Consider the following 12,737-nt stretch of genomic DNA (forward strand, 5'->3'; position numbering starts at 1 on the left):
AAATCTTATTTAAAAAAACTACTTTCCGTAAAAAAAATCCCAAAAAAAAGCCTGGACACTGTTGTAGTGTTGCCACACAAGGACGAACAGAGCTCACCTTGGGCAATGGGCATGCATGCAGGGATCACTAAGGGCGTGTTTGGTTTCTCGTATGGCATCTGGCTTGCATCCGCCGTGCAAACACCGAAAGTTTGGTACCATGCATGTTTAACTGGGGCCAATTGCTCCTGTGCGACGTGTTTGATGTGAATTTGCTTGAGTGCGACGTTGTTCGAGCGAATGGCTGTGGTGCGACACATTTAAGCAGGTAAATAGCCCAGGGCCACATGGGGTGTTAAATGTGGTTAAATTGGTCATCAACCAAGCCCGTTTATGTTAGGACATGTGGGTCCAACTTAATTGCTCCTCAAAACAGCTGACCGTGCCCTGCCGCCCGACCGTGCCGGACCCGCCACTCTGCCCCCTCCCCCCTTCTTCTCCGGTGGCGGCGGATCTTGCGTTCTCAACGGCGGCGGCGGAGCCCTCGTTCTCAACGGCGGCGGAGCCTTCGTCCTCAAAAAATGGTGAGTGAAAACCCTAGTCCCCCTCCCGTTCCTCTCTCAGCCCCGTAGATCTCAGCTCGTTTCCTCTGTTTTCGCTTGTTGAATCGATAGGTTGTGAGGGGAGCCCATGGGCATACTGAGATGGAGCCCCCAGATTCAACTTCGAATAGGTAATGCTCCTCTCTCTGATCCAATTTTGCATGCAGTTAGGGCCTAGTCTGCTCTTTCTCACGGGCTCACACTGTCCGCCACTGACAGAGGGGATGCTGCCGCTCGGACCTTCGAATTGACGGTCAATTTCTTTCCATCAAAGGCAAAATTAGTTGATGGTAGCATTCAGAACATTGCGAGAGACACAATTGTTAAATGGGAGGTTGAGTTTACAGAGATTGATCCACAAGTTCTACAGAACATGGGAGAGAAGGCAGTGAAGAAATGGGTGGAAAAAATTGGGGAGAATGTTGTTTGGGGTCCAGAGCAAGAAGTATCACTGTTGCGGTTTGGAAAGGAGAGTATGTGAGAATGGAAGATGGTGAACAGATTGTTGATGAAATCGATCGGCAAAACGGCTGGACAAGCAAACGAGCTAATTTTTTTGCTGAGCTGGTTGATCTGAATATTTTTTCGAAGGTTGGATATGTGCCATCACAATTGGCAGCGCAGATGGTAGATGATGATTGGGCTACACAGAGGCCATTGATTCCCATGTGTACTGAACTTACAGTAATAGCCGAAGAGGGACAGGTGACTGGAATTGAAACTGAAACTGCAGCAACTGTTGATTGGAATGTAGTTGAATTAGATGAGCTTACTGATTTGGTCATTGCACCAATGCCTGACATTGAGATGGCCAAACTTTTTGGCATTCCAGTCGATGACAGAGATAAGCAGGAGAGGGGAGAATCTAGTTTGCCTGCTAATGTTGATGAAGATGTAGATGGACAATTGATGGAACAAGCTGCAGATGAAGTAGATGATGCACATGATGATGAGCTGGTGCATGTGTATGACAAAGAAAACCCTGTCATTGAAGTAGGCAAGTTCTTCCCAAGCATGAAGGAGTTTAGGATGTGTTTCAAGACTTATGCAGTGAAACATGAGTTTGATGCCAAGACTGTTTGGACTGATAGAAAGAAGTTTTATGCGAGGTGCAGAGGATTTGATGGTAGTGTCAAGCCTTGCAAGTGGTACATATCTGCTAGACTGCAACCTGATGGAAGTACTGTTAGGGTTAACCAAATCCCCAATCAACATACTTGTATTACAAGTTCACAGAGAGTATCAACCATGACATCACAACTTTGGGTTGCAGAAAAGATTACCCCAATTTTAGCCAAAACACCAAACACTACTGCCAAGAAACTCAAAGTAGACTTGGAAAAGATGTACCCCATTAAACTGAAATATACCACAGTGTGGAAGGCAAAACAAAGGACAATGAAAAACTTATATGGTGATTGGGCAAATACATTTAGGATGCTTTACAACTTCAATGCAGAGGTGGAAAAGAGGTCACCTGGTAGTGTTGTGGAGATAGATACAGAGGTATCAGCCAAAGGTGAAGTCAAGTTCTCCAAGTTTTTTATGGCTTTGAAGCCTTGCATAGATGGCTTCAAAGCAGGGTGCCGTCCATATTTGAGCATAGACTCATCATTTTTGACAGGCAAGTGGAATGGTCAGTTGGCAGCATGCAATGCTCTAGATGGACACAACTGGATGTTTCCTATTGCTGTTGGCTTGTTTCAGTCAGAAACAGAGGCTTCATGGACATGGTTCATGACCCAGTTGAAAAGATGCCTAGGGCCAGTGTCACCTTTGGCTATACACACAGATGCATGTAAGGGGCTTGAAAATTCAGTGAAAAATGTTTTCCCACATGCTGAGCAGAGGGAGTGCTTCGGTCATTTGTGGATGAATTTGATCAAAAAATTTAGAGGAGAAGAATTTGGGCGCATGTGGCTAGCAGCAAGATCTTACACTAGACAGACACACAAATATCATCTTGATAAGATAATGGCAGCATGTGATGAGTTTGGTCCATGGCTGAACACCTACCATTGTTTGTTATGGTACAGGTCAGCATTCAACACTGCCATCAAGTGTGACCACATCAACAACAATTTGGCAGAGAGTTTCAACAATAAGGTGAAGGAGTTAAAAGATTTGCCTGTGCATGACATGGTTGACCAAATTAGGATCATGCTCATGCGGTTGTGGGAATTGAGAAGAAGGATAGGTGATTGTCTGCAAGGTGATAAGCTTCCAGCAGTGGTACAACAGGTGGTCTATCGGAGCAGAAGTCTTTCACATTTGTTTGTTGAAAAATCTTCACCTTGGGGTGCTGAAGTTAGAGATAACAAAACTGGAAGGAGACATGTTGTTAACACTGAATTGCATGATTGCACTTGCCTCGAGTGGCAACACACTGGTAAACCATGTGAGCATGCCATTCTTTTCTTAGCATCCCAACCGAAGATAAACATGCACCCATATCTGCATGAATATTATTCGGTAGCAAGATTCAAAGCTGCATATGCTACTCCAATTCCAGCACTTACAGATCAGTCTCAGTGGCCTGAAGTGGACATTGAATTTTCCATGTGTCCTCCCTTGACGAAAAGAAAGGCTGGCAGGCCTAAACAGAGTAGATTCAAGGCATGGTTTGAGAAAGGTGGGAGTAGTAAGAAGGGAAAGAAAGATGAAAAGCCAAAAAGGGCCCAAAAAGGTAACAAAAATAGATGCAAGTTGTGCCAGGAACTTGGGCACAGAGTGGGATCTATCAAATGCCGTTACACTCCTGATAAGCCAAAGTATGTTCTTGTTTATTTGTCTGTGTTTTGATTTGGTGCTTTTTTCCAATTAGTATATGTATAACATTTTCTGCACAGGAGGAAGCGAGCAAGTCAGCCCCTTGTTATTGAACAGTGTTGGCCAACCAAAAAAGCAAGAGTCAATGGCGGTAGAAAGAAGAGAAGTGTGCCTGAGCCTGAGCAGACTGAAGAAAATCCTGCTACAGTCAACATTCAGACTGAAGAAACTGATGTGGAGGTGCACACCGAAGAAACTAAATTTGAGCGTGTCGAGGTTCAGACTGAAGAAACTGAACCTGAGCGTGTCGAGGTTCAGACTGAAGAAACCCATGTTGAGGTACACACCAAAGAAACTGAAACTGTTGTCAACATTGAGACTGAAGACACTGATCACGAGGGTATTGGCGAGGTGTTGAAAAGACCAGTGAAGAAAACCAAGATGATCAGTGAACTTGTGTGTGTAGTAGAACCAAAAATAAGAAGGGCTAAGGCGAAGAAGGGCACACGACGTGGTAGGAAGAAGTAGAACAGAGAATAGTTTGAAAATTTGGGACATGTAATAATATTTGTAACTTGGTGCGTACTGGTAGTCACTATGTATCCCCATATTTCTATTCGAACTTGTTTGTCTAAACCAGCCAAATAAAATTCAAATTTAAATTTAAATTTGGGCTATTGATGTTTTAGTGCTATCTAAAGTACCTCAACTGAAATATGTTTGCTTGCTGATCATTCCGAGCCCTTTTGGTAAGTTGAACTCATAGTCATGAAAAGTGTGTTTCAAATGACCTCCAAAGGTAGGGTAAACGGCCTCATATATAAGCAAGTTTTTTTGGCACCTTGTCTAAACTAGCCAAATAATTTTTCTACACATCTATTCTACATATATAGTGTAAATCTAACGTCTCACTATTTATTGAATTAATTTTCTATTTTTTCTTTTCTTTTTGAAAAACAAGGTTTAATAGAAAATTATATATAAAACAAGTTTAAAACATGAAAATGAGAAAAGTAAGTTCAGATCTTTATTAGTCAATCCAAAATGAAGTTTTGGTGAGGTTTTCACACTTTTCATTTTCAAAACTCCACCTACTCTCGGGTGCCCACTACTCTCTCCCTTCAACTCCATACTACATTGTTTGAGGAATAACAATTTTGTGAAGGATTTTTCGTAAAATGTATGTAAACCATATTTATATTTTTTTCTCGTTACTATACGACATAATAAGACTATGTGCGCAAGTTTTATATTTTTTTGATTTTTTATGAATTAGTTATGCTCAACCCTAATCAGTCAAAACCTCTCAAAACCCCTCAAAACCCCTCTCAAAACCCCTCAAAACCCCGCACACTACCTGGTCGTCGATCGTTGTGCGCGGACGGTTGATATCAGGCGCTAGGGTTAGCTACAGTGTGCAGCGATCCGCATGAGACGCGCTGATTGGTTGACGCGGTGGGGTTTGGATCAGCCTCTCTCGTTGGAGCATCAGGACCGTTCATTTGAATCCAACGGCAAGAGTTGACGCGGTGCATGGACCAAGCCTACGGAGTGCCCTTTCCATCGTTGCATGTGTGCCCGTGCCTACCCGCAGCATGCATGCCCACCCGCAGGACTGCGCCCGTGCGTTGCATGCATGCCTCGACGTAGCCCTGCTCCGCCACCCCTATCAACCCCTATCAACGCAGTAACCTGTCGCATGCCTACCATTAGAACCGATGCAGCGTCGCATCAAAGCATGCACCCGGCCACAATGCAGCAGCCCGATGAAGACAACCAAAAAGCCAACGCTGCATGGCGTGGTGTGCACGCTGTGCATGGCGTGCTCCTCTTTGACGACGCAATACTGGCATGGTATCGATGTGGGTATCGATGCAGTTCAAATGGCGTGCTGCCCGTTACAAGATGGGCAAAAGAAGGCGTACATTATTGTCACGTCTCCCATCGACCGAACCTTGCCCTCTAGCCAGGCCCTAGCAAGATGAGCAAATTAATGGGCAACGGCATGCATGCACGGGCGGCACACGTAGAGAACCCGGGGAAGGCGTGTCCCCTTGACCCACGACGGCACAGACGCGTGCGTGAGCCCGTCCCCCTTGACCCACGACCGGTGGCACAGAAGCGTAGCAGTCCGTTTCCCACGGCCACGCTCGTGTACATGCTTTCATGGGGCGCCACCAAACGCCGCCCGCCCATTAATTCTAGGGTTTCGACGGGGTGAAACGACGTCGCACTTGGGCTATTTAAGCCGGGCACTATCGTCCTCTCCCTCCTCATCCATCATACCCCATCATCTGCCTCCTCTGCCCTTCTTCTTCATTCTTCTCCATCAAACCCGACCGAGCACTCGAGCCACCCCGCCACCATGCAGTATACCGCTCCCACCTACCGCTTCCCCCCAACCATGCCGGAAAGGCTCTACCCGGCCGGAGTGTATGTAGAGAGAACCCTTAGGGTTTGAGCGATCTCGAGATGGAGGGGCGCAAGGGAGTTAACGGAGTTCTTCCTTGCGGCCGGCTTCCGCCACCTCCCCCGCGGCTCTCCTCGGATGTACCATGTTGAGGAGGTCAACCACAACGGCGTTGTGGTTGGGCTCCTCGCCACGTTCACTAACCCTTTCGATGCTTTCCATCTCCTCGGGCGAGCGTATTGGGTTGGTTGTGAGTTCATAGCTTTCACCACCTACAATATCTTCACCGACTTCCAGAGCATCTTCCCCAACAACGGCGTTATGCACACGCTCCCGTACCCCATCAACAATGGGGAGGAGTGAAGGACGGCGCCCGGAGGAGCGAGGTGGCGTTGTTCCCCGGGAGAAGGAGAAGAAGAGCCTGAAGAAGAACCCGCGTTTGGTGCCCCCCGATCTATCTAGCTTATCGTATTAGTTTTTTTAAGTTGTATTAGTATTTTAAGTTGTAAGGCTATCATGGAGTTGTAAGGTTATCGTGGAACTATGGGTTGCAATAGTTATGCTACTATATATATTGTGTGTTTCGTGCTATTATTTGAAGATTGCTATGGGTTGTTCTTGCTTATTATTTGTGTATTGCTATGGGTTGCTACGAGCCCGGGTTGCTACACCTCAATCTCACCACACACACACCATCTTCAAAATATTGGCCAAACCATGGACATGCAACTAGGAGCCCCATGCAAACCCACTATGGACATGCCACTAGGAAATGCAAACTAATTTACTTCATGCAACTCATTTAGTTCATGGAACCGTAGACATGCATAAAAACAATTAACATTTGGTTTTATTGCATCAAAAAATGATCCATCACAAAATTTAGTGCAAGAAAAAGGCCAAAGTAAAAATAAGTAACATTTTATTTGCCGAAGTTAGAGGTGGGCTGGTGCCGCTACGCGGGTGGGCTGGTGCCCCTACGCGGGCGGGCTGGTCTCTATTTTGGGCATGGTTATTTTCTCAGGGTCCATTTTCTCACGGCCCAACATCTATTCGGCAGCCCAGTTTTGTTTTTTTTACTAGAAACTGAATTTGGGTGTGTACTCTGTTAACTGAAGAACAAAAACAGAGGAAACAGAGCATCAACACTGAATATGGCCCCTGAGAATATCATTACAATAATTCAAGCAAGTTTTGCTTCACACGAATCCAAGTTCATCTAACAAATGATCCCTGGCTAACTCAAACTACTGGGCACCCCTGAAACTAGCTGACTAACTAACTGAAACTATAACAAATTCTAGCGATTGATGAACATCAAGTAAAATAAACCCATAGCAATGACACAACCATAAAATGCTCCCGCCATCATATTTGCTTGTTGCTTCAAATCGATCAGATGCTTTAGTTGCTTGCCGATTTTCTTCAATTCACACTTCAGTTCTGCACTGTGCATCATCGGATCGGCTCTGTCCGCCAAATTGGGGGCTTGTTCCACTTCAAGCCGCCCCCCAAAATTGAGCTCTTGGGTTGGGGTTGATCCCTCCAATTTCAACCTTTCAACATATTCATCGAGCCACTCAAAATGCCCACATTTCTTCAGAACCTGAAAACAGGGGGCCGGCGGCGCATGAATCCTAGATCCACCACCCAGATCCACCGCCCTAATTCGAGGGAAAAAGAAAGAAATCGGGAGAAATTAGACCATAGAATTGGTCAAGAACACAGATCTAACCTGCCCCGGCTGTGGCTTGCTCAAACATTTCACAAACTCGCGCCCACGTTTGCCATTTTCTTCCCTCACACAAGTCAAACGCTTGAGAGGCTCCATGCGTGGGCAATCGGGGCATCTTGTCAACGGCAGTGGACCATACTGCGTCCATGGTTGGCAGGTGGCTGAAGTCGAGCTAGACATCACTCGCCGGCGGCGCGCTTCGTTGCCGGAGTAGAGGAAGAAGAAGGTGGGAAAGGAAAGGGGCAGGGTAAGCAATGGAGGGGGGCGGGCTGGCTCGGGTCGGGGCACGCTGATGAGCACGGGCATGCTTGTGCGGATAAGTTGTGGGTCCCACCCGCATGCGAGTAATTGGTGGGTCCCGCGTGTCATAACTCAAATCGCTAACCCTCGTGTTTTTCATTTCACGGTTAAACAGAGCCATGTCGCATTGGAGCTATTTACACGCTCAAGTGTGTCGCATCACAGCCATTCACTCGAACAACGTCGCACTCAAGCAAATTCACATCAAAAACGTCGCACGGGAGCTATTGGCCCGTTTAACTGGGACTGGCTCGACGGATGCAAAAACGGCTTCGCAGCTTGGCTGAGCGGAAACGCGGGTTTTTCGTGTTTCTCGCGTGCAGGCTCAGTCGTTGGCTTTTCCCCATCTCCGTTCTTCCATCTCGCGTCCAGACCAAGCACTGCCGCCGCTCGATCAGAGCATCTCGTCAAGCACCGCCGCCATCTCTGTTCGCCTTCCATCAAGCGCCGCCGCCGCCCTCCTCTACATCCTTCGAAGCCAACCGCACCCGTCTGACGCTTATCCTTGGCATCCGCACCGCTCTCCGGCCGCACGGGCGTGCTCCTCACCATGCTGCACATCCCGTCCGTGCTTCTGCCCGCGGCACCGCTGCCGCTCCCCGCCCACCTCCACATCCTCCGCCATCGGCCCTCTCGCCCACCTCCAGGATCCCCATCTTCCTCGCCGTCGCCACACGTGGTGAGGTGAGCTCCCCTTCCACAACGTCCGCCGCCAACCCTCTCACCCACCTTGAAGCTCCCAACTCCTTGACGCCAACTTCCCCATACTTCTCCGTGCTGGCGCGTGCTCCATGTTCCTCACTGATTCCAGCCCAATTTGGAAGAACCTGTAGCTCATACACCATATCATACAAATTCACCACACACTCATCTCAGTTGTCCATGCATCGGCTCATCCAGGATCCCCCGTGCGGTGCAGGCAAGAGCTGCCCAGAAAACCAAACACGTCCTAAATGTCCATAAAAAACCAAACCCGCACGGTTGGACACTGTTGTAGTGTTGCCAAGGTCACGTCACTCTCATGTTGCTGAATTATGAACGCTGGCCACTCCGCCGCCTCCACGAGCTCTAACTGCTTATCCAGACCAGACAGTTCTAGCACTAGAGGTTGCCAAAACTCTCTAATTTTGTAGTACCAATTGCAACGAGGCGCGTTGTTGCAATTGGCTACATGATAGCGATAAGCTCTAGTGCAATGTGTCAAGTTTTTTTTTGATAATCAGGAGCTCACAGTTTTTTCAAAAAGAAGGACGACCCTCGGCCTCTACATCAAGACGATGCATGCAACAATTTTATTAATTATTCCTTTAGACCTTACAAAGTACATCAATAAGTCTAAAGCCATTTTAACAACATCTGTCGCTACTCCTATCAACTTGATAAAGGGGTGCATATTGTCGGGGCCGCCTGCCCAGACCTCACATTAAACCCCAACATCTAAAACCGGAGACCTCAACCAAGCTGCAATAGCCGGGTCTCGGGCACACACCGGTCTAGTGCACTCTCAACGGGCATCACATGCACACGCTGTAGAAGCCTCCAACATAGTCTTCCACCGATCCATCTTCAGGGCAGGTACGGACGCATTGACCTTGCTATGTCTGTCGTCATCGACACCAGCACAACTCCAGACAACGCCACCGCCTTACGTGTATCCGCCATCACGCATCTGTCACAGAGACCCTGCAACGCCACGCCGCCGAGACTCCACGTCGTCGATGCATCACATAAAGCGCCGCTCAACCGCTGAAACCGTTCACTCGTCCTTCGAGCGAATGCAAACTTCCAAAAATAAAGTCCACAAGGAGGGAACAACACAAGAGCGCTGTCGTCATCCGATCGAGTGATCTAGGGTTTCCCTCGAAGGTAGCGGATAGAGGTCTGGAGCTTCTCCACGGCGATGCCTTCAAGAAGGGTACGACATAGAAAAGCGCCGCCATCGCTGGCCTTGGCAACTAGACGAGAGCAAGTTTTTCGCTCGGATCTGCTCGACGAACCTCCATCTAGCATCATGTGCACGGCCCGTCACCGATCTCTGTCGCCGCGCAGCGAGCCGGTCGCACCGGCCATATCATATCAAACCGGAGTCCAGACCACGCATGCTGCTGACCTATCCACCAGGCCCTCCACGCCGCCGCTGCCAATCTGAGGTTAGATGGCATGCTGCCAAGAAGCCGACGTGCTGTGGAGACCCAGATCCGGGGCACACTCTCCCGCTTGCCTAGATGTCTCGCACCACCTTGTGCCGCGAGAGGAAGGAGCACCTCCGCCACCGCTATCAGCCACTTGGGCTTGGCCCCACAGCGGCAGAGGGGATGGAGAGATCTGTGGCGAAGGTCTTGGCGGCTGGGCTTGGGTGCCGCCCGAGTCGCCCGAGCGGAAGGTCGACGCGGGGGCGCCATGTACTTTTCGCCCGAGGCCCGGATCAGGAGCTCACACCTACAACTTGATTTCATTGAAACGAAACCATATAATCCCCCGCGTCGCCTGCAAGAACCATTCCCTACGCCGCCGCCCGAAGACGCGACAGGGCGGCCGACGACGGTGGCGGGGCTTCTCCTCGTCGCTCGCCTGGGTCTGTGAGTGCCGGCTCTCAGCGGGATTAGGTGGTGCTCCGGGAGCGCGTATGCCTGGCGTCCATATGCGTGGTGGTAGAGCTCGGCGAAGGGTGGTGGGGCGTGGCTGCTGGTGCTCTGTGCACCATGTGCGGCCGTGTCGGGTGTGGCCGGCGAGACGAGCGTTAGATAGGGCGATGGCGCGCGTGTTTAGCGTGGGTCTCATGGGCGTGTGGTCAGTCCTTTGGCGGCGCTTGGGGATGGGTCGTCGGGCCTTGCTTCGGTGACCTGGCCGGCTCTCGTGGGCGTGATGGGCAAGATGCCTCTTTTCTTGGTGGTTGATGTGATGGGGAGGGCATGATGGGAGCCGGGAAAATCCCGTCTCGGCTTGGTGCGGGCGGCGACGATGCCACCCCTGGGCGCAGTAATTCAAAGGCTTCTCTACATTGCTTCCCTCCTCCCCTGGTGGTCATTGGTCCACGAAAATCCTTGCTCCCCTCGTGGGACAAACAATGGCAGTGATTTCCTCATCGTTGCCCTTCATGGAGGCATTGTGAGTAGTGGAGAAATGGCTAGCCACAACTTTCATTGGTGGCGCACCATTTTCCATCAACGCCAGTACTATTTTTTTCAAATAGTGGTGGCGTCGGCATAAGTGATACGACATTAATATGATATTAGTGCTGGCGTAGATTTTTTTGTCACACCATAGATATTTGCTAAGTTTTTTTTTCTGTTTGCTACAGTTTGTTATGGCATACCACATTAGGCCCACGCAAGCACTAGTCCATCTTCTAACTATCTCTAGCTATATCCAGTCAAAAAACTTAAGTCTGATTCACCCCCATATGTTTCACTTCGCCCGCCTCTCGACCAGCAATGTCGCCGCCACCTCCCATCCACGCCGCTCATCGCCGCCGCCACCTCCGGGTCAGCAAGTGAGATACCCCTCCCCAGTGCATCTTCTTCCCCTCCCCCTAGTGTCTCCCTCATCCGCGAACGCCATGGATTCCATGTAATCCGTGGATTTGGTTTACTTGTGTATAAAATCCGTCGGCGTAGATTGGAGCTTTGCCCATGACAAATCTTTGCCGACGGGGCAGTCAGTTTGTCTGTGTTATTTGCGACGGTCCATATTTGCCGGCGGCCACCATCAGCATAGTTCTAGCTATGTCGTGGCCCTTATTTGCCGACGGTTTCCGTCTGGCCGTCGGCTTAGCTCAATCTATGCCGGTGGGGCCCATCGGCAAATCTCTGGCCGTTGGCATATTCGATGATTTGTGTAGTGCAAAGTAATACTCCTCCGTTTCTTTTTAGTCTGCATACAAAATTTGGTCAAAGTCAAACTTTGTCAACTTTGACTAAGTTTACAGAAAAATATCAAGATTCACAATATACAATCAATATCATATAGCTTTAATATTGTAGATGTTCATATTTTTTACTACAAAGTTAGTCAAACTTTAAAAGTTTGACTTTCACTAAATATTATATGCAGACTAAAAAGAAACGGAGGGAGTACATCAACAAGTCTGAAGTCACCATCTCGGCAACAACGGTCACTACTCCTACCCACAGAATGAAGGGGTGCAGATTGTCGGGGACGCATACCCCGACCTCAGACCAAAGTCCAACATCTAAAGCCGGAGGTCCCAACCAATCCAACTTGTCGGTTTTGGGTCACACACCGGTCCGGTGCCATCTCAGTGGGCATCGCATGTGCACGCTGCAGAGGCCGTCACCACCGTCTTCCACCAATTCATCTTCAGAGCAAGAAGCATCGACCTTGCCTAGGCATGCCGCCATGCTACCACAATGCCAAACAACACCACCTCCCTACTCTCGTCCATCATCACACATCCGTCTCCGAGACCCTGGTGCGCCACGCCATCGAGGCTCCACATCGTCGATGCGTCGCATGAAACGCTGCTCCACTGCCGAAACCGTCCATTAGCCCCTCGAGCCAATGCACACCTCCAAGAATGGTGCCCCAAGGGGGTAACGACACAAGAGCACCACCGTCATCCGATCAATTGATCTAGGGTTTCCTTGGAGGGAGCGGATAGAGCTGTAGAGCTTCTCGACGGTGATGCCTTCAAAAAGGGTACGACACAGAAGAGTGCCACCATCGTCGGCCTTGGAAACTAGCCGAGAGCAAGGTTTTCACCTGGATCTTCTTGACAAACCTCCATCCCGCATTGTGTGCATGGGACCGCCAGCGATCTTCGCCGCGGCACAGCTAGTTTGCCTACAACAAAAGAAGGATTTAATGGTACCTGTTAACCAGCTCCAAAGTCTTCAATTGAATTGCCCGATTCACCGAGGCCGCAACTCCCTTGCTCCATCTGCACTAGCTAGATCCAACAGAAGTTCAGAACCTCCATTAT

General features: G+C 49.2%; 1 long non-coding RNA gene across 1 annotated transcript; it reads left to right on the plus strand.

Annotated features, from left to right (window-relative positions):
- Window positions 1-214: 214 nt before the first annotated feature.
- On the plus strand, window positions 215-883 carry LOC119289409. Its single transcript, XR_005141502.1, has 4 exons — window positions 215-307; window positions 416-563; window positions 654-712; window positions 801-883. It is a non-coding gene; the product is annotated as an uncharacterized LOC119289409 (long non-coding RNA).
- Window positions 884-12,737: the final 11,854 nt, after the last annotated feature.

The sequence above is a fragment of the Triticum dicoccoides genome, chromosome 4A (genome assembly GCF_002162155.2).
Source record: "Triticum dicoccoides isolate Atlit2015 ecotype Zavitan chromosome 4A, WEW_v2.0, whole genome shotgun sequence".
NCBI lineage: Eukaryota > Viridiplantae > Streptophyta > Magnoliopsida > Poales > Poaceae > Triticum > Triticum dicoccoides.